The following is a 19,467-nucleotide window of genomic DNA, read 5'->3' as shown; positions in this document are numbered from 1 at the left end:
TGTAATGAAGGATTAACCTTTCCCACACGCGGGCGAAACAAAAATTATAGCGCGCCGCTCGACGCGACGAAGCGTTTTAAAGTGTATTGAATTCTAAGTGAGACAGCAATATAATTATTGAAATACATAATCGCTATAACCGTAATATTCGCAAAAGTTCTGGAAATGGGGGAAATTTATCGAATCATATACAGTATATCTAACTTTGAAATTTTGGGTAATTCAAATATATCCATTGGGGTAAGAAATTGAATAAAATTTCAAGGGAATATGATCATCTCGCGAGCTCGCGAGGTCGTTGAGAATAGTCTCGATATTTCCTACACCCCCCCCCCCCCCTCTTTCATCCTCCGATCTTTCTCTTCCGAATAAGAGTGTGTGCGAAAAGTGTTTCTTCCCTGATGCAATAGAAAAACTAATTTTCGGCGTGATCTGGGTTTCATCGCTAGCGCTGAAAATATGGAGAAGGGAATTAGGAGAGCGCTGTTAGCCGCCGGGTGAAATGGGCTTCGGGTCTCGCTTTGGCCGCGCAGTTAATTTTAGTTTCGTTTGGAACATTTTGTGTCGACGATGGCCGTAGGCAATTCTCTTACGCTGCTCGTAGCACACAGAAAAAAATGTCACGTCGCGAAAGTTGCTGTTTTAAACAACGCGGCCACGCTCTCGGTCAATAAAGTATTCATTACCGGTGATTGCAAATCTGCGCGTTCGGTTGAATTTCTAGCCCAATAATCATATCGGTTGTTAAAACGAGAAGAAAAAAGGATATGTTACACACAAAACTATACATTAAATATACGTAATTAACATGTTTTACAAATAAAAGCACGCGCCTGCAGCTTGATCAAATTTTCAGAGAAATTTAATGCGGTACATATTTGAACCACGCAAAATATAACAAAAGAAAATAAAATTTACTATGTCAGAGAAAATTTCTAGATATTTGAATAATATATATGTGTTAAAAGATCCGAGTTTTGTTTTCTAAATCAAGATTAACCAATTCTATTAAAAATTGAAGAATACCATTGTGATATATGAAACTGTGAATAATAGTTATTAATCAATATGCTTATGAAAGAGGAGTGACCTGATAAAGCAGCATATTAATATTTAAGTAAGCGCACCCAGAAAAACATTTTAAACATTTTTTTTTAGATATTTGTCAAATCGCTTTAACGTTATAAATAGGGGAATTAAAATTACGTGTGCAAATCGTTAAAGATGATTTTTTTTTAAAGACCTGGAAAATTTTAGTATTCTAAAAGCTTTCAATTATTAAGAGGTACAATTGGAAAACACAAAAAGAGCATAATCGTATATATTATTAAAAATCATAACGCAGCCATTTCAGTGTAAATAGTAGGACTTATTTGGTATACGCTCATACATGATTAAATTGCATAAAAAGAAAATATATATCGCGTAAATGCAAAAAGGGATTCGTCGAATCCGATTTTGCGAAGTTCATATTTTATCGAAGCACAAATGGAAACGTTGTTACTATCGTGTAATTTTAGCCACAAAGGTAATCCGCTATTTTTCGACGTACAATTTCATGTTGGTATTCTTTCGAGTTTACTTCACTTTTCGTCCCACGAGTATTTTATAAATGCACCTCGCGTACGGGTGTACCGCTTACCGAGCTAGAAATTGGTCATGCCCCAACTATTTGCCGATATCGGCAAATCAGTCGGAAAAGATATAAAATCCTAGCGCGATACCACACACACACACGCGCGCGCACGCACACGCACACACACACACAGGATGGCTTAACGAACTTTTATTAAAATAGAATTTGAGACGCACGTTGCTCATGTGTCAGACGCCTGGTTACGGTGGAAAACGAACCGGCAAACCATTTTGTGTGTTCAACGTGACTGTGAAAATATGCGTGGACATGAAACCAAATTAGTCGCAGTAAGAATTTGAAAGTGGTTAAAAACCTTCCACGGTTCGCTAACGGCAGCACGTACGAGGTATAAAAACGGATTTTACAAGTTACGTCTTTTCTACTAATTGAATATAATGTTCATTACAATTCATGCATTAAGGTTCGTTCAGTATAATATACTGACACATGTGTGTGTATCTTTCGACATAAAATCATTTATTATTAAAAAGTAACGAGAAATGTTGTTATTATTTTATTGTAAAAACATATCTTTCATACGATGTTACGAAGAGAAAACTTTCAAGCTATGTTGCTTCAAACATTGTTATGTTACGACAGAGATCAGAATCAAATTGTATCAAAATATTTGGTAAACATTATTTAGTAAACAATACATTTGGTAAACTGTGTTACTATGTCGCTATATTGAAAATAATAGAAAGTGTAGTACCAAGTAAAATCACAATATTTAATAGTAGCCAGAAAAAAGGTATGTATATTATGCTTATTGAAAAATATTAATGTATACAGAAAAGTATATGTTCTATAAATTATATGGATTAAGAAAATATTTTTTGTTCAGGTATTTTAAGTTTGTCAAATTTGTTTCAAATATAGCTTAGTAATTTAATATTTTAATAAAAAATAGTAAGTTAAAAGTAAAACTTATTTTGCCCATTATCTTTTTTTGACTTTTCTTCGATGAAACATTCTTTGAAAAAGTCGGTATAAATTCTTTTTTTTCAGCAGACACACGAGTTTTTTCTAAAACTTATGATAAGTAAGATTATTAAAAAAATATTTTTGTTAAAGATAATATTATTAAAAAAAATAAATTAAGCATTACTTTTTTTAGTAGTAGAATTCATATTTTCCTATATATATATACTTTTTGACAAATTGATAAGTGATAAAACCGACATCTAAAATTCTACAACGGATATGGGAAGCCTGTTTCGTAATAAATAACAGGTGGAAACGTGAAACGGAAAAATGACGATGTTTATAGGGATAATATCACCATAACATCGATACGTGCAACTGCAATTGTATAATGGCACTTCGCTTTAGCGTCGATAAAATACGCCGTGTTCCCGGTATGAATAGCTGTACAGTGTATTTTTACGTAACAATGGTCGTTGTGGAAAATATAAAAAAAATGTAGCTATATGAGAAATTATAAAAATCTCTATTACAGAGATATTAATTTTAGTTTTCTTATTTTCTCTCATTTTTACCCGAGATTTTTATATACCTTTACTTTATATTTGATTGATTGACTTTTATTATATCTGATACGCTGGGACATTTTCGGAAATAAAGGAGACATTAAAAAAGCCGAGTATTAAAATCATATATTCGTACCGTATTAATATTCTAAAAAGTCAGTTCGAATGAAATGGAGAGAGTGATGGGGAGAATAATGGGGATTTTCTTCTTCATTTCACGACACATTATAACTTGAAGCCGATAAGTTATTCGAGCGCAGTTATGTGTGTGCAATCCTCTGAAGCGTTAAGCAGCCGCCCGCATTTCTTCAGCGTCTCATCAATTTATTATGCATGCCGTAAAACAAACTCGTATAAAAGCGAGCCATAAAGGCCCGTGTGCAGGTAGGTCAGCGTGCAAGCAGCTCCGCAGCGTCCCGTGTAATCGATGCCCCCTCAAACGTACGTGGAGGGGGGGGGGGGAGCGTTCAACGTTGTAATATCGCGGCCGTTGCAGGTATTCCGAACGGAGGTCTGCCCGGGGAATTGCATATGTCGTCATCGCGTTGTCAAATATTCAAGTCAATCTAAAGTGCCGACGGCTTCCGGCCAACTATGTCCCGAACTAATCTAACTAACTCGTGAGCAATTGAACAGCAAGTTCGGAAAACGTACTAAGTCGGGGGACCACCGAGCATTATAACATTCGCCCGTATACGAACGTGCATCGTATAAATGGCTACTAACCGAGATTCATGGACTGCTCGACGTAAATTCATTGATAACATGAAATTTCCACGAGGGACTGCGACGAAGATATATGAGCGCCAGCTGCTTTGAACTATTAATTATGCGGCGAGATATTAACTGGAAACTAATTTCATACACTGGAAAAAAATCCTTGGTAAATTTGTAAAATTATTTAGTAATGATATTGTTGAAATATTTGGTTGTTATAAATAAATATAGTGATAATAACAAAATTATAATATTAACAAAACATTTGATAGTAACGGTAAACATTTTGTTATAATTACATTATTTTATATTTACCTTATGTTTAGTTGAAACTATTTCACCAGGGCGCTGAGTAACTTTAACCAAGGCTGAATTATAACCAAAGCCTTTTTTTCAGTGTAACATAAATTTCCGCAGGTATAACATAGACGATTACGAAATAGTGGAACATAATTGTCACTATATGTTCTGCGTGAGTAAAAACTTGCGGATCAATATAAAATGGTTCTAAAAGGAAATAATAATAAATCGTACGTACAAACACAGATGCAGTAATTTATGTTCTAACGTTTTTACGAGTTGCATATCAGTGCATCGACTAAATTAACAAATTCAAATCATAAATTAATTTTATTTCCAAACAAAATAATTAATCTTACTTTTCTGTTCGTTAATTTATATTTCACAAAATAGATCATTGATAATTTACTATTTTTTTTAGAAATCAAATTAAGCTAATTAGATTATGTAGATATATACAAAATACTTCCAAAAGCAAACTGACATTTATTAATTGCAATTTATCGTTTAAACATTTAAAAATATCATACAATACTTTCGATTTTCTTTGTTTTCCACTTTCTGATTTTAGACAAGATATATTTAGTTAACTTTGAGAATTTAAACTAAGATCTTAACGAATCATATAAACATATAAAGAAACAGATTTTTCTTCTCATCTTGAGTTTTATAATATATTTAAATTTGTTAAAATAATAAAACAATTATGTGTATCATAAGATGTATACAAATATCTTTCTAAAATATAAACATAATAAGTGGATAAATATGGTTAATAAAGATCTTAATTATGATAAATTGTTTAAATAATATAATATAATTAAATAAGCTAACATACTGCTATGTTCGTTGCAAAGATTCATAAATAGATCTATAAAAGCGTTTTTATCTATTTAAAACCTTCTAGCAAATTTAATAGATAATAAATTATTGTCAAATATTATCACATCAAATTATCAAATATTATTTTCGTTTTCTAGAACATTCAGATAAAATAAAATTTATCCCGTTAAAATTTATATATTCTATCAAAAGTGACGATTATATCTTGTGAAGAATTTTCTTTCGATATTTGAGATATAAAATGATATTTAATACATTAATTATTGATTATATATTATATATTATCGTTTTAAATTTTATCGAATTTTTAAAAATTTATTAATATATAATCCTCTTGAAAATTTTAAATAATTTTTAAAATTTATACTGCGTATAATATATTTTGTATTATATGTTAGTTAATAAAAAATTGGAACTTTTGTATATCATGATTTATACAGACTGCACATTGCATGAATGATATAACTTAACTAAAGTTGCTTGCTGATTCACGATCGTCACGAGCTGGACTTGCTATTCAAATAAAAGGGGTTAATTTCATATTCTTTGCGTGCGCAAAAGCGAATATACCGAGCAAACAACATATCAGTACGTATAGAGTAAATAAACCAACCTTTGTTTTACGTTTGGCATGGCTCACTATTATGTTCAGACTGGATTATTTTTTAGATAACGCATAAATGAATAGAAATTACGATCATTAGAAGTTTGTATAATACAATGTTTTTTATAATAATCTAAAATTGTAAATATTTTGTTTAATACAAATAACTTTACAATTTTAGATAATTATTTGGCGCACAAATAATGGGTGAGAAATTTCCATACTGCACATTTTATTTTATTCTGTACGGTTCTTTACTTATGAGAAAAAAACCCCGTCGTTCATCTGTTAACGGTGCTGCTCACGGGTAAGCGATTTTAGTGAAGAATGCGCTAAGAATTTTTTAGGTATTTATTTTTCTAATTTCGTAAACGTTCTTTAAAATAAATTCTGCGCAAACTTCCATTCATCTATGTGCCGAGAAGACAGGCGAGGCGAAAGTCAACATTGTGTTATTTATATTTACTGTATATAGGACTAGGTACTTTTAAAATAAGGTTTGAAATTTTACGTCCACTTCCATAAATGTAGATTAATTTTAATTTTAGAATTATTATTTTCTTTTTCTAATTCTCAAAACTAAAAAAGGAAACTACGTTTAAATTGAGAGTAAAGTTAATTTACATTGACGTAAGTGGACCTTAATTATCAATTTTATCAATATTAATGTAAATTTAGATACAATGATTATAAATGTATGTACACATTTTGCGCGTTTGAGGTAAAACCATCTCGCGTATCATTTAATTCTAAAAGTAGCGAAACATTATCAAAATTCGTTTATGCGTCCAACGAATCGTTTGCTGTCGATCAAAGTGGAAATATAGCGTCGATGGGTAATTTAGTTTATAAAGTAGTAGACGTAAAGTAGATAATCATTACATATGCCGCATAGCATATTTATAATTTCAGTATTAGTGTAATTTATATTTTAATACATTTAGATACTTCAACTATATTTCACGCATTTGTGGTATTATCACTTTTTAAATTCTTTAATTTCTTTAATATATTATATATTCTATATACGATCAATACACGTATACTCGAACAATTTATATGAAACTATGTTAATAATAAATTGGTCGGAACAATAGTTGCTTTGAAAAAGAAATACATTAATCAATGGAATAAACAATTAATACGTATATTAAATAAAAGAAAAAAGCACATATTTCCTAATATTTCTCTGTCTTCACTTAAGATTATATTATGTTTAATTGTTAAAATAACGACTGTTTTAAATCATTATTTTATAATAAGTTTCGTGTAATCTGATAAAGAAGAACAAAGATTTTGTGAGATTTAAGACGAACAATTCACTACTCCATCGAATTTTATTCAAGTGTTATCAATAATTATTCTTCGTTCAGATGATGACACGTCGCTTGACATTATCATCAAAAGATAATGGCTGTCAGCAAAAATGCATTTTGCTACGCGGTTGGTTGTGACATGAAAAAAAAACGCCCCTAATGACGTAATTAATTACGCGGGAAAAACTTCGACCCGGTAAGTTTTAAAGTCTAGGGAAGTGGCCATGAGAGAGAAAGAGAAAGAGAGAGGGGAGGGGGCATCTTTATTGTACGCTGGGCACAAGTTTCGTGAGACCCTGAGAAACACGATATCGAGCTCGACCGAGCTTTTTCGTCGGCGTGCGAGGTCACATAAACAGCGCGATGCAGCTTAAAGAGGAGCTTACGGAGAAATACGTTTGCACGGAGTGGTGTTACTTGAATTACGGGGGAATACGCGTATCGCTACCGCAATCTCGGCGAGATTTTTCTCGTTAATTATTAAAAGCGTTCAGCAAATCTCCCTCCCGTGCCACTTTCTCGCTTTGCTGGATCTGTCATACGTGAGGGGAGGGATGCCGCGTACGCGCTCTCTATGAATGCGGAAAGTCCGTTGAAATTTTTAAAGTCCCTGCTATTTTCCTCTATCTCGGGGGGATGCAACTTTTATCATGCACAGATGCTAATTTTTGTAGCTGCTAATATTGCTGTCAAAATTAATGTCAATTATTATAATTTCATTTTCATGTTACGACGTGACATTCTAATGTAAACACTTGTCTAATAACGCGTTTCAGAATTAGTTGCTTTATTAATTGCAACAGCACATGAATTCTAATCATTTATTTTATTTCTAGTGCTATAAGGAATCTTGTACTGCGTTGTGTCCGTTAATTTAGATAATAGATAAATATAAAAGAAAAATTCGTCAGGCATATAATAATAATTTCTGGCCGATTAAACAGAGCGCCTATACTTAGATCAATTTCCTTTGTCTACATTATAGAGCTCTAATCTAGCGGAAAGCACACGGGATTCTTGATCCTTCAATAATTAAACCAAACTAAATCGGCTCTGTTTGCACAGCTAAGGATTTAACCTTTAGATTCAGCCCGAACTTATACGCTCAATGTACGCAGAAATATTCCGATTTGTTTAATAAACGTGTGTTTCAACTGCAACGGTGAAATCGAGGAGAGCGAAGGGCGAAATAATTATACGAGTGAATCACAATTCAATACGACGGAAGAAACTCGGAAAATAAGTAGTGCAACGTCATTCCTGCACAATGCAAGTCCGGGAGTACAGCGTGTTCCTAATATCCCTCCCGTTATGTTATAATGCAAAATCTCCATGATGGAAGGCCGCGTAATGGTAGGAGAAACGGCGCCGTATTATTGTTCCGCGAAATCCACGGGGCCATTCGAAGGCGGCCCCGCAGCTTTAAGGTTGAATTTTTATCCTTCGATGTAACACACCCGCGTTTCTCCAACTGAGGCACACACTGCGAATGAAATTCCATCTAGATATCCCTTTGCTCGCGAAACCTCAAGGTCCTTCCTTCCTCCCGCGGAAACATATTCCTCTATGACTCTTCGCTTTTTCTCACCCATCCTCCCTTTTTCTCGAGCAAAAAAACGATACAGCCTGAAAGGTACAGCTGGCTTAGCGAATTTTCCCGAGACGGTCTGTAACGTAATGGAAGTTCGCGTGTACATTCGCGCGCGCGCGCGCGCACGTTTATATGCACGCCAATATCCCGCTGTCGATCGGCGTCGAATAAAGTAAGCACGTGTATCCATGATGTGTTTTATGCTCGCGAAGCTGGCCCGGGCTCTGTGGCAAAGCAGCCGATTATCAAACACAACTCGGCCACGTCAACCGTACGGTCTTCCCTGTAATTCCCGGGCTTTGTTTGCTTTATCGCGCATGATAACAAACTCGCTTTTTGGGATACTGCGTGCTATTAGATTTTCATTAACGCGCCGGCCGCGCTGCGCTTTTACCGCCGCGAAAGTTTGTCTATTTGCATTTTCACAGTTTGGCTCCCCATATAAAACTTTCCGCCGGTGGTATTTTGCAGTTATAAAAATCCGGGAATCGAGATGTAATTGTCGAGGGAATTCGTTTAATTTCCACGCTTCCACGTCTCACGGGAGCTCACGCAATAAAATCTCATCGGCGTTTAGCGTCGAAGATAGGCGATTACGGGTTCGCCAAATATTGTCGAAACATCTACTTTTTATTACTTTTTCTCTCGAGGGAAAATAATGCCCGATCAAACTCCTAAATTTCAGTTATTATAGAGATAAAATACCGCATGTTTCGCGATATTTTCCGTAATGGTATGAAAAAAATCTCATATATTTAAAAATACATTTAATACACTGGAAGAAAAATTCATAGTCGTGACAACTGTAAAGTAACAACTATAGAAATTTTATTCGTATAATTACACATAGTTCAATAAACTGTGTTATAGTTATTGCAACTACAGTTTTAGTTACAACTGTAAAAATAGTTTGTATTACCATGGCAACATTATTTGTGTAACTATTAAAATTTATAGAGAAATGAAACCCTAACTATAATTATATATACTAAGAGAAAAATGTCGAAGTACTGAGAATCCAATATTTCTTGTGATATATTCTTTAATATTTATTTGTTATAAAATAATTTATTTGCTAGAAATAAAACAATCTTAGTTGATAATTGTTTCTGTTACAAACTATAAATACATAGCCGAGGTGCTATTTGTTCATTTGTTCAAATTTATAGTTGCTTATACAATTTTTTTCTCTGAATGTATAATTTACCATTGGCGTACACTATGATGTTACATTGGGAACAAGAGATCTAAAATAGCTGTATATGCGACGAAAGTAATAGTATCAGTGTTGCGTGAAGTATACGAGCAACTTATCGCAAAACGGGCCACAAACTTCCTGATTATTATAAAGCGCCTAACAACTTGTTGCTACTCCTCGGAAAGCGTTATTGTATAAATGGTGTCATATTTATCTCGGATTATATTAACACATTCGAGAAATTGTCGTTTTTCTTTCTTTGCAAATTAACAGACCGGCATTTAAATTCATTGGCCGCCGCTCAACGCAAACGCCATCAGGTAGACATCAGTTAACACGATAATTCAACATCTTTTCTCTCTCGTTCGGGCGCATTAACATCGAAATGGCGGCTGCGAAATATCTCCGAGGACAAGGGGAAAAATTTCGCTTCCCGAAAATTATCATTTAAATTGGTACTCAATATAACTTTTCCCCGACATTATTTGTATCTGTTTCTTTTCGCTTTTCCGGCTGCCTCGGTAATAGTTCTTCATCTTGTCGGATTAGGTATTGTGCCGGGTTAAATTTATCGTCCGTTATATCTCCGTGGCGAGAAGTATAAATCTCATGCGACTTTAAGCGTTGAGCGTTACGATGCGGGGATAAACCGCTTTTATAGTGTCATGCTGTTCGATTAGCCGATTCGCAATTATTGGAGAACGTTTCGCGGTAACGCCTTGGTAATGCGGTGCCGTTGCATTTACACATAAATTATCTGCCAGTAAATGCATCAGTCGAATCGACAAAACCACCTGCAGTTTTACGTCATGGAAACTGAAACGTTTGATGTAATTGGAATATTGATTCGTTTCGAACTCATTTCTCTCCTTAAATATGTCTTTATACAAGAAGAAGTAACTTACTTTGTATTCAATTCGTAGTAATAAAATAACAAGTAAAATTTTGAAGAAAAAAATATATACATAAAATAAAGTAATTTAATTAAGGTATATAATTTAATAACAATAATAGCGATTAGCAGTTATTAATGTAATGTAATATAATTTAATAAATGTAATTTAATTACCAATTTAATTTAATTGAATAATAATAGAAACTAATGTAATTTAACATTATCACATGCATTTCCGCGAGAAAGGCTTTTCTACTTTAATTGTAAAAACAAATTTCCAAACTGCTCATACTATTAATTACATAATCTATGACCCACCTATTAGCTTAATGACCTGATCCTAATCTAAACTGAACCAGACTGATCCCAATCCTACATTAACCCGACCTCAACTGAACAGCAAGCAAAATTTAGAAGCTTTCAACGCGTAATTTATCTGCTAATACAATTATATAGTCCATTTTCTATAACAACGACACAACTAAAAAAATAAACTTTTCCAAAGTCTGAATGTTTTGAATTGTTAAAACTGTGTAATTTTAAAATATTTGGTTAACCGAATGTACACAGAAAAAAAGAATATTCTTGTTTTGACAATATCTCCAGTTTCAAAACGGAAATCTTGAGATGAGATTATATCGCGTTAAATCAAAAAGATTTACTTGAGTAAAGATTTATTTCAAAATTTTATATAGTTTAACCAAGAAAATAATATTCTTGTTATTTAAGAATAATTTTCTTGAATGCAAAAGAAAAATATTGGATAGAAAATACTACATGTTTAAACCGAAGATTATAGTTTTCTTAAAATAAAATTATCAAAACAATTATATCATATTTTTAAAATAATACTGATAGTATTGAAATAAGACTATAATATCTTGAAATTCAAGATTTTCAAATTCTTCTAAGAAGATCTAAAAAGAAGAAGGATCGCGTCAATTTGAATACAAGTTTCAATTTGAGAGTAATTTTTTTCCGTGTAGAAGAATAAAAGTATCATTAGCTCTTCGATTCAGTGCGTTAAATTTTCGTCAAAATTCTATCCTTTTTACAACAATGACTTAACTAAAAAAGATATAGTGATAGCGAAAAAGTGATGTGTGTTTCTTATTAATTTATTCAAAATATCAAAATTTTAGACTCCAAGTCAGTCATTTGCATTAATTAAACTATGCAAATAATATTTACATTAGCATTACATTATCTCGACAATAAATTAAAAAAAAATTCTCGTAGATACAAATTCACATATACAGGGCATCCTATCTTGCATGCGACACGAGATGGTTTCGCGATCGTCCCTCGATTCCGTAGAGCATCCGATTGAGGATAAACACGGCGCACTTCTGGCCGCCTTTTAGATCGAACGAAGAATTACAATCGATACGGGCTATAGAAGTGTACATACAGCAGTTTACGGGAACTGGAGGTCAGGTATATGCAAAAGTTGCGCGGCCCCGCCGCGCCGAAGGACCCTGAAAGAACGCACGACCTTCCTCTTCGCCGTCGTAGCTACGTATCGATCTCGGTGCAGACGTCGCGCCCGACAGGGATAGGAAACGCTACGCGAGGAGCACAGTTGCATGCTCCGTCGCTTTTATTTTTGGCTGACACGATATGCTCCGTAACGAATACGGTACACAGATTGAACTATAAGCGCCCTACACACACACTTACGACGATAATCCCCATTGGCCTCTATCCTCTCCAGACTTGTATCGAGTTTCGTTGTGATTGCACCACGGACGTGTTTCGTTTACCTTTAATCCTTCTTCCTCCTTCTTCTCCTCTCTCTCTCTCTCTCTCTCTCTCCCTCTCTCGTACTCGTTGCGAGAGGGTTTCTCTCGGTTCGCCGTAAAAGTTAAGCAAGGGTAAAGTTTTGATGGACAACGTGAAACATGTATATACAGCTTAATTTGTCAGAGATCCCTTTCATGTCCCGTGTACGCGCGCGGTTACAAGGAATAGGTGAGAAAATTTCCGTGTTCGGCCCGGCCCCGTCGATATATATACAGCATGGGGAAAACTTTTCGGCGGAACTTCTTAGCCCGGAAACTTGTCGCGTTTGACGCTACGAGAGAGTGTCTTCGAAATTATGCATTTTCATGAGCAGTTGCTTATACGCCCGGCCCTTATACACGAGAGAGCCGCACACGGCCGACGGCGGCGGGGATCTATTCCCCGGGAGAGTTTAAAATCAAATCCGCGCCCGGAAGCGAAATGACGCGGAAACTTTCGCCGCGATACAGAAATGACTGGTCTTGGTTTGGAGAAATTTTACATAGTAAATATAGTCGCCGGGTTGGTCGCGCCGCGGGGCATATTCCATTCAGTCCCGGTCAGCTGGATCGTACTCTGGCACGGTTTCGGAGGCCAACGTCTTCTTTGCCGCATCCCCGGTTCTTTGCCCCCGTGCGGTTTGATTAGAGCTACCGGAATCCATTCCCACGGCTTTGCAGTCGCAGCTAAATTGTTTGACATGTCTCATCCGCGGTTCCGGCGTAACTAAGTTCGCGCTTGTTCTCGGGACTCCGAAATTGCCCCCCGGCGAGATATCTCTCCAGAATCTGATTGTACCGAAATGAATCGAACTATTAGAGAACCCAACGGCTCTCTCCGGGAACATTATTGATATTTAGGATTTTCACTTCGCGACAACCAAGGAATTCCCCGCTTTGCCCGTTTTGTCGCCAAATGTGCTTTATTACACGTACGCGCGGCAAATGGCCGTGGGCGGTCATCGTATTTACTTTTATGCCATATTTCTTTCTATGTTACTCCGCTAGTGTAAAGGGATCGTGCTGTATGACGAAATAAAATATTTTTGTACGTCATAGAACAATTTTTTTTGCTAAAAATACGTTAAAAACAAATATAAGCAAAATCCTCGAAACATCACGGCAAAACGGTTGTTACTTTTGTTAACATATTTTTCCTACATCGCGCGAGAAAGTATTTTCAACGATTTATCTATCTATATGTATATATATATATATGTACTGTTTTTTTTTTCATAAATTGATATTAATATCCCTTCCGCAATCAATATCAATCTTCAGTTTCGCTGCGCTATAACTAATGATCCAAGAAACTAATATCGGAGCGGTAATGAAAGTCGACTCGTCTGAAGAACCGCGAGATTCCAGACGGTTTCTTTTGTTCTCCCGTTCCCTCGGTAGCGGTTGCCATCGTCTCGTATTCCGAGCGGGGATTTACCGCAATGACGTAATTAATAGAATCTAAAGAGATTTTAAGTTCCGCCTTCCTCCCTGCGGCGCCGCCCGTACCTACGCATGTCTTTGTTAGGAAAATTGAGGCTTAAGTCGTGATTTCAATTCAGCGTGAAGTTTCGCCTCGCTTGCCACAGTTACGTAACTGTGTTTCGTTTTCCCGAGTGACGGCTCGCGAGGGAAACCGGTGACTACGAAGGGATAATGGAAGACGGATTGGCTGCCGGCATTCGACGACGACAATTTCCCTATACATCCCCTTTGACGACTATTTGACTAAATGCTCCGCGTAAAGGTATTTCCTCGATAATATCGCCGACCAATTGTCGAGGACAAATACCGTTAATAGCATGGCCCGTGCATTGTGTACGACGCGGTACGCAACACGCATGCGGGATGCCCAAATTCAAAAGTCACGCGCTCTGGTATTTGCATACTGTATTTGGAATTGCCTCGGTCAGTATAATAACGGGCGGAAGTAGCCTCGTGGGAATTCAAACTAATTTGACCCTTTTGTTTAACCTGCGACGAGGAGAGGACGCGAGGCTCAAAATCTGCACGCTGTTTAAATTTCAGCTAATCCTACCGAGTTTTGAAAGTGTATTCGTGTACCCCCGGTAGCGAATTGCGCGCTCTCGCATTCTCGAATCTAAAGCAGGATATAAATGTAACAGCGCTTGGGCCATCTCCGTGTGGGATGACTAAAATGATGAGAAATTGGGCGAAGCGCGTGAATTTATGGCGGACATTAGACCGGGAAATGTGGGCGTCTGCTGTTTTTCAGGAATCCAAGGAAACGGCAAGATATCGGCACGAGGATTCTTTAAAATTACGATTATTATGATATATTTGGAGAATATTTTTGAGTCACCTCAAATTATGAGACGGAACGAAATCGAATTGCACGTACTTCCAACATAAATCACAATCTTCCTAATCCAAATGTATGCGTTTGTCTTTTGTTCTACGGTCAACGTGAATTTTCTGTACATTCCACTTAAAGGTTAATTATATCTAATATTATAAATAATTAAGTTAAAAATATTAAGCTAAGAAAAAGTCCACTCTTGATTCGTCCATGTAAAGTCGATATACATTTATTATTTTAATATAGAAATTTTGTAATCAGGAATAAAATTCTATCAAAAGCTAGTAACCAATGTCAATTTACAAAGTTTACGGTACGTAATCGTAATCGGAGAAAAGATGTTACAAGTGATAACTATCGTTGTTCAATTAAAAAAAAAAAAAATGAAAAAATATGGAAATTTTATAAATACGTACATTTTCATCAATTTTAATCTATTAAGTTTATACAAATTATAATATGTATGAGAGAGCCTCATTAATTAATTCAAATTATAATACATATTGAAAAGCTATTGATCAAATCATATTATGTTATTAATGTAAAAGTATTCATTATATTAAATGTTATAACAATAAATATTTGCATATAAAATTCCATCATTTCTATATAATGTAGACAGAGTTTCTTTTTTTAGGCGCTTATTAAAACAGATTGATTGATCTTTTATTCAGGTTATCATTAATAAAAGAAAAGTTCCCCCCGGGAAATGTATAGCGTCAAAGTACTTATCGAGGACCCATTGAGTTCCATTGAAATGTTTCAATATGATTTGCAGTAAGTCAGTGCAACTGGCAATGAACAGCTTGAAAGCTCCCGTTTTATATCCATGAAACGTGAATATCACCTTAAATATCCAGAGCGTGACTGTTTTACAATATGAATCAGCCAGTAAGTTTGAATCGTTCGATGAAATCGGCATCAAACTTCGAACGGAGAGATCCATGTATGGTATATCCTATGATTATGGTATTTTCTTATCGAACTTTTTTATTTTTATACGAAACGATTAAGCATTCACTAGAAAATAAAAACGCCGAAAGTTTCGGTTTATTTTTCGACTTGAAGTATATTTTTCTTTCAGTAGAACAAATTGAATTAACCGAGCACAAACGATGAGCTTCGATTTTCCAGATTTACCTGTTAATTTGAAAAAATACCAGTAAATATTTGTAGAAACTTTCTGAAAAATCTTTACAAATTAAACAGATTTATTTGAGATGCGTACGGAATGTGTCATTTTTCAATATCGAAGTTAACTAAATAAAAAATTAGCGTAAGATGTAAAAATAACTTTTTTTGTTTGCTTAGCGACTAGTAATGCAATTTGCTAAAGAGCGCATTATCTAATATCACTTCGCGCACTTTAAAGTTAATTCAATCACAACGTAATCCTCTGCGAGTGTCAGATCTAATCTGAAGAGCCAACCAAGGCCGTGTCTTTAAAGATTCTCTTTGGTCTCATGAATGAAAATGATGCTTTGTCTAACAAAAAAATCACATTTTCATTCCTTCTTTGATTAATTTTTTCAAAAGTTCGTTTTTTGAAGTGTTTTTCACTTCTTTAAGTTCTGTATAGTATACAAGGAAAAAAAGACAATTTACAACAAAAAAAAAAAAGTTTTGTCATTTGACCTGCATAAAACTGGTGCTTCAGCGCGAAATTAATGTAGCGCAAAATAACAAAGACGTCGTTTCGATTGCTTCACGTCGCGCTGAACGGGACACTTGGAGAATGTTTTTTAAGCAACAGCGTTATCTTGAAAATACCATTAGCAACGGGTATAACGATATCCCCCCCTCCCTCCCACATACATACACACGGGATATCGAATTCAACCCTATGCCCGTTCGCGGAGCGATACGCGCCGTTTAATGATGTTTTTCATTTCTTCGGCCGTGCAACGCACGGGAAAAACTTGCGTAACCTATTTGCGCGCGGGATCGTGAAAAATATTATCTGCACACGACGACACACTCGTCAGTGGTGAGCGACCGGCCAATGCTCCGGACGCCTTCGCTCCGTGCATCGGAGCATCGATCACCGGGTATTCATCAGTGGTAAGCTCGATCCCTCTCGATCGTGCGAGTCGACGCGGAACAAACGAATTACAATGTCGAGCGAAAATCATTCGGACCGCGGCACACATACCTCTTACGTGCTTAGTACGTAATCACCAATCACCGATAGATCCTTCCGGGGGGTTGGCACCGCGTCGCGCACTATAAATCTCACACACTCACTTGGCAGAGCGCTCCGTCCGGCCACCGCGTCCAATCACCGCACGGCAAAATATATATATATATAATCACTCTGTGACCGGTGTATTGTAATCAATTAAAGCAATTTGCCGGGCGTATTGTCGTACGCACGTAGTACGAGGGGGGAGGGGAAACGATCACGACCGATCGCGGAGCGGACGTGGTGCCGCGCGGTGCGCCCACGGTAGACTGGCGCCCGCTCGTTCGTCTGACTCGTCGCTGACTCTCCCTACTGCCTGGCCGGCCTGAATGGCGCGCCCCGGCGCGCGCGAGGCAGCGAACGAGCGAGCGAGCGAGCGTTCCAACTCGCCCGAGGGTCGAGAGCCTAACCCTTCCTCTTCTAAGACGAGACACCTTACCGGCCAGTGTGTTTATGAGCCCGATGCAATTTGTTCTTTATTATATGCACCGGGTGTCCGCATCAAACTCGACCTGTACGCGCCTCTGGAGTCCGGTGTGATTCTGTGACGGGGGATTCTTCGTGAGCGGAAACGCGATTGCACGTGATACTTTCGCTGTCGGGAAGCTTCTTAACCTCAAAAACTTCTTCCTCAATTAAAAATGGAATTTTGAATTCCGCACACGTGAAGCACATATTCTAAATTAAACGCAGAAGTTTTTACTTATTTATGTTTCTGTTTGAAACTAGAATAAAAATATTACGTAATACTGTCAAGTATAACAATTTTGCAAAAAAATTGTATAACTGCAAAACATAGCATCTTTATAGGAAATTTATAATATGACGATTTTAATGAGATATTATATAATAGATAGCTTAATTTTGCATATTTTTAATGGAGTAAAAAATTTTTATGTAAATATATTAATGGATTTTAATTATTTGTTTAATACGTCGTTTAAATATAAATATATGTACACATACATATATACATATAATGCGTATATGTGTATGAAATATACATGATTTACATTTCAAAGGTCTGACAATTATATATATTAAATTATGCGTGGATTTGCATATTATATCAGTTTATTTTTTCTTATTCAATTTATTAACCATACTTAAAATTTCATTGATGTTAATGAATACTGATAAGCATCAGTTTTTTCTGGGAGTATCTACTACGTTAAGAGGTACTCGTACGACTTAAGAACGACAGTCATATTTAATATTGCGCTATTAAATTTATTAAGTTCGTAAGACGTTAATATACGTATGTAGGACAAGTTATGTACAGAATTAATAATTATATATATATATGTGTCACGGTTAATTCTGGCTCTTCACAGTATAATATATATATTCTATTTCTTAGCCCGCGACTCGCGTTAATTTTTCATCTTGCATATTTAGCTGTCTGTTTCGTTGTCAGTCAAAGTCCTCGTTATACCTTGATAACCGTACCTTCATTACCGCGATAAGCTTTGTTGGGGGTCTGCTTGATTGCCCTGAAATTCTTTGCCTTCAACTTACAGGGCTGACTACACCCTCGAACGAAAGTGGTTGTCGGTTGAGCGTGTAACGTGACGTGGTTAGTGACATCGTTATCGATCACGAGGGATGTCTCTGTCGCATTGCTGCTCGTCGTGCCATTTTACGTACATTTTTATCCCAGTATCAGTTCATTAAGTTTGTTTATTACTTATCAAGCGGTAAAAGATGTAACTGACATAATCATGTCAAAATGTCGCTGTTTATGATATTTTATTATATCAATAACAGAGTCGTTAAATTTCTTATAGTGTTGTCTGCAGATATATATATGTATGAAAATTATTACAGATGCAAAACCAATTAATAACTACAGATATTAGTATAGTAACTTTATGTTAATAATTAATGATCTAATATATTATTAAAAAGAAATTTTCTGCTGTTATATCTTAATTAAGATATCAATGTATAATATTAATATATATATTTCAGTATAATAAATTTCATTTACTTTTTAAATTTGATTACCTAGATGATATTTGAACATGCTATAAAAATGCTTTTATCGATAGTGTATTCCTTATTCATCGTTTCCTTATTTATTTATATTAAATTTGAACTAACCTTATTTTAAGCACCAAAACGAATGATTGAGGAAACTATATATAACGGAGAGCTTAGAAATGACTTTTGATTTTCGAAGCGAAATAAATTAAAATCTTATGTGCTAATCTTAAAGTGCACGCGCTTTAGAAATTTAATGGCATATTAATAAATCATTTAGGAATTGAATTGGTGAACGCGACTTAGGGCTTTTATTACTTTTAGAGTAATCAAGGCGAAAAGTATGACTGCTGTTATTCAGAAAGTTCGACTCTCGTGAAAGCTAAAGCTTTCCCCCGTTGCGTTGGTATTGAATCTTGTGTAGCAAACGAGAATTGAATACTTCTTTCCTTATTCTTCATTTCAGAATTCTCGCTATACCTCACAGATTTCTTAAAATATTTTTTTCAGATTATTCATATTCATTATATCATTATTAACAATAAAATTAGATTGATTAACAATACAATCACGCCCTTTCTCCTCCAGATTCAATTTAAATAAAATTTTAG

The 19,467-nt window shown here is 35.4% G+C and overlaps 1 protein-coding gene across 4 annotated transcripts in view; it reads right to left on the bottom strand.

Moving 5' to 3' along the window:
- The window catches only part of LOC105828797 (protein artichoke), a 184,796-nt gene that overhangs the window by 79,389 nt on the left and 85,940 nt on the right, over positions 1-19,467 (bottom strand). For 2 of the 4 annotated variants that reach the window (XM_036292125.1, XM_036292129.1), the window contains exon 1: positions 16,844-17,182. The exons of 1 other annotated variant lie outside the window; for it this stretch is intronic. The gene's annotated coding sequence lies outside the window, so the exon portion shown is untranslated. Of the gene's footprint in view, positions 1-16,843; positions 17,183-19,467 lie in introns of those variants that run through there. One more of the 4 variants, XM_028192336.2, reaches the window with a different exon arrangement.

The sequence above is a fragment of the Monomorium pharaonis genome, chromosome 1 (genome assembly GCF_013373865.1).
Source record: "Monomorium pharaonis isolate MP-MQ-018 chromosome 1, ASM1337386v2, whole genome shotgun sequence".
Classification (NCBI taxonomy): Eukaryota; Metazoa; Arthropoda; class Insecta; order Hymenoptera; family Formicidae; genus Monomorium; species Monomorium pharaonis.
This window is presented reverse-complemented; position numbering and strand designations above follow the sequence as displayed.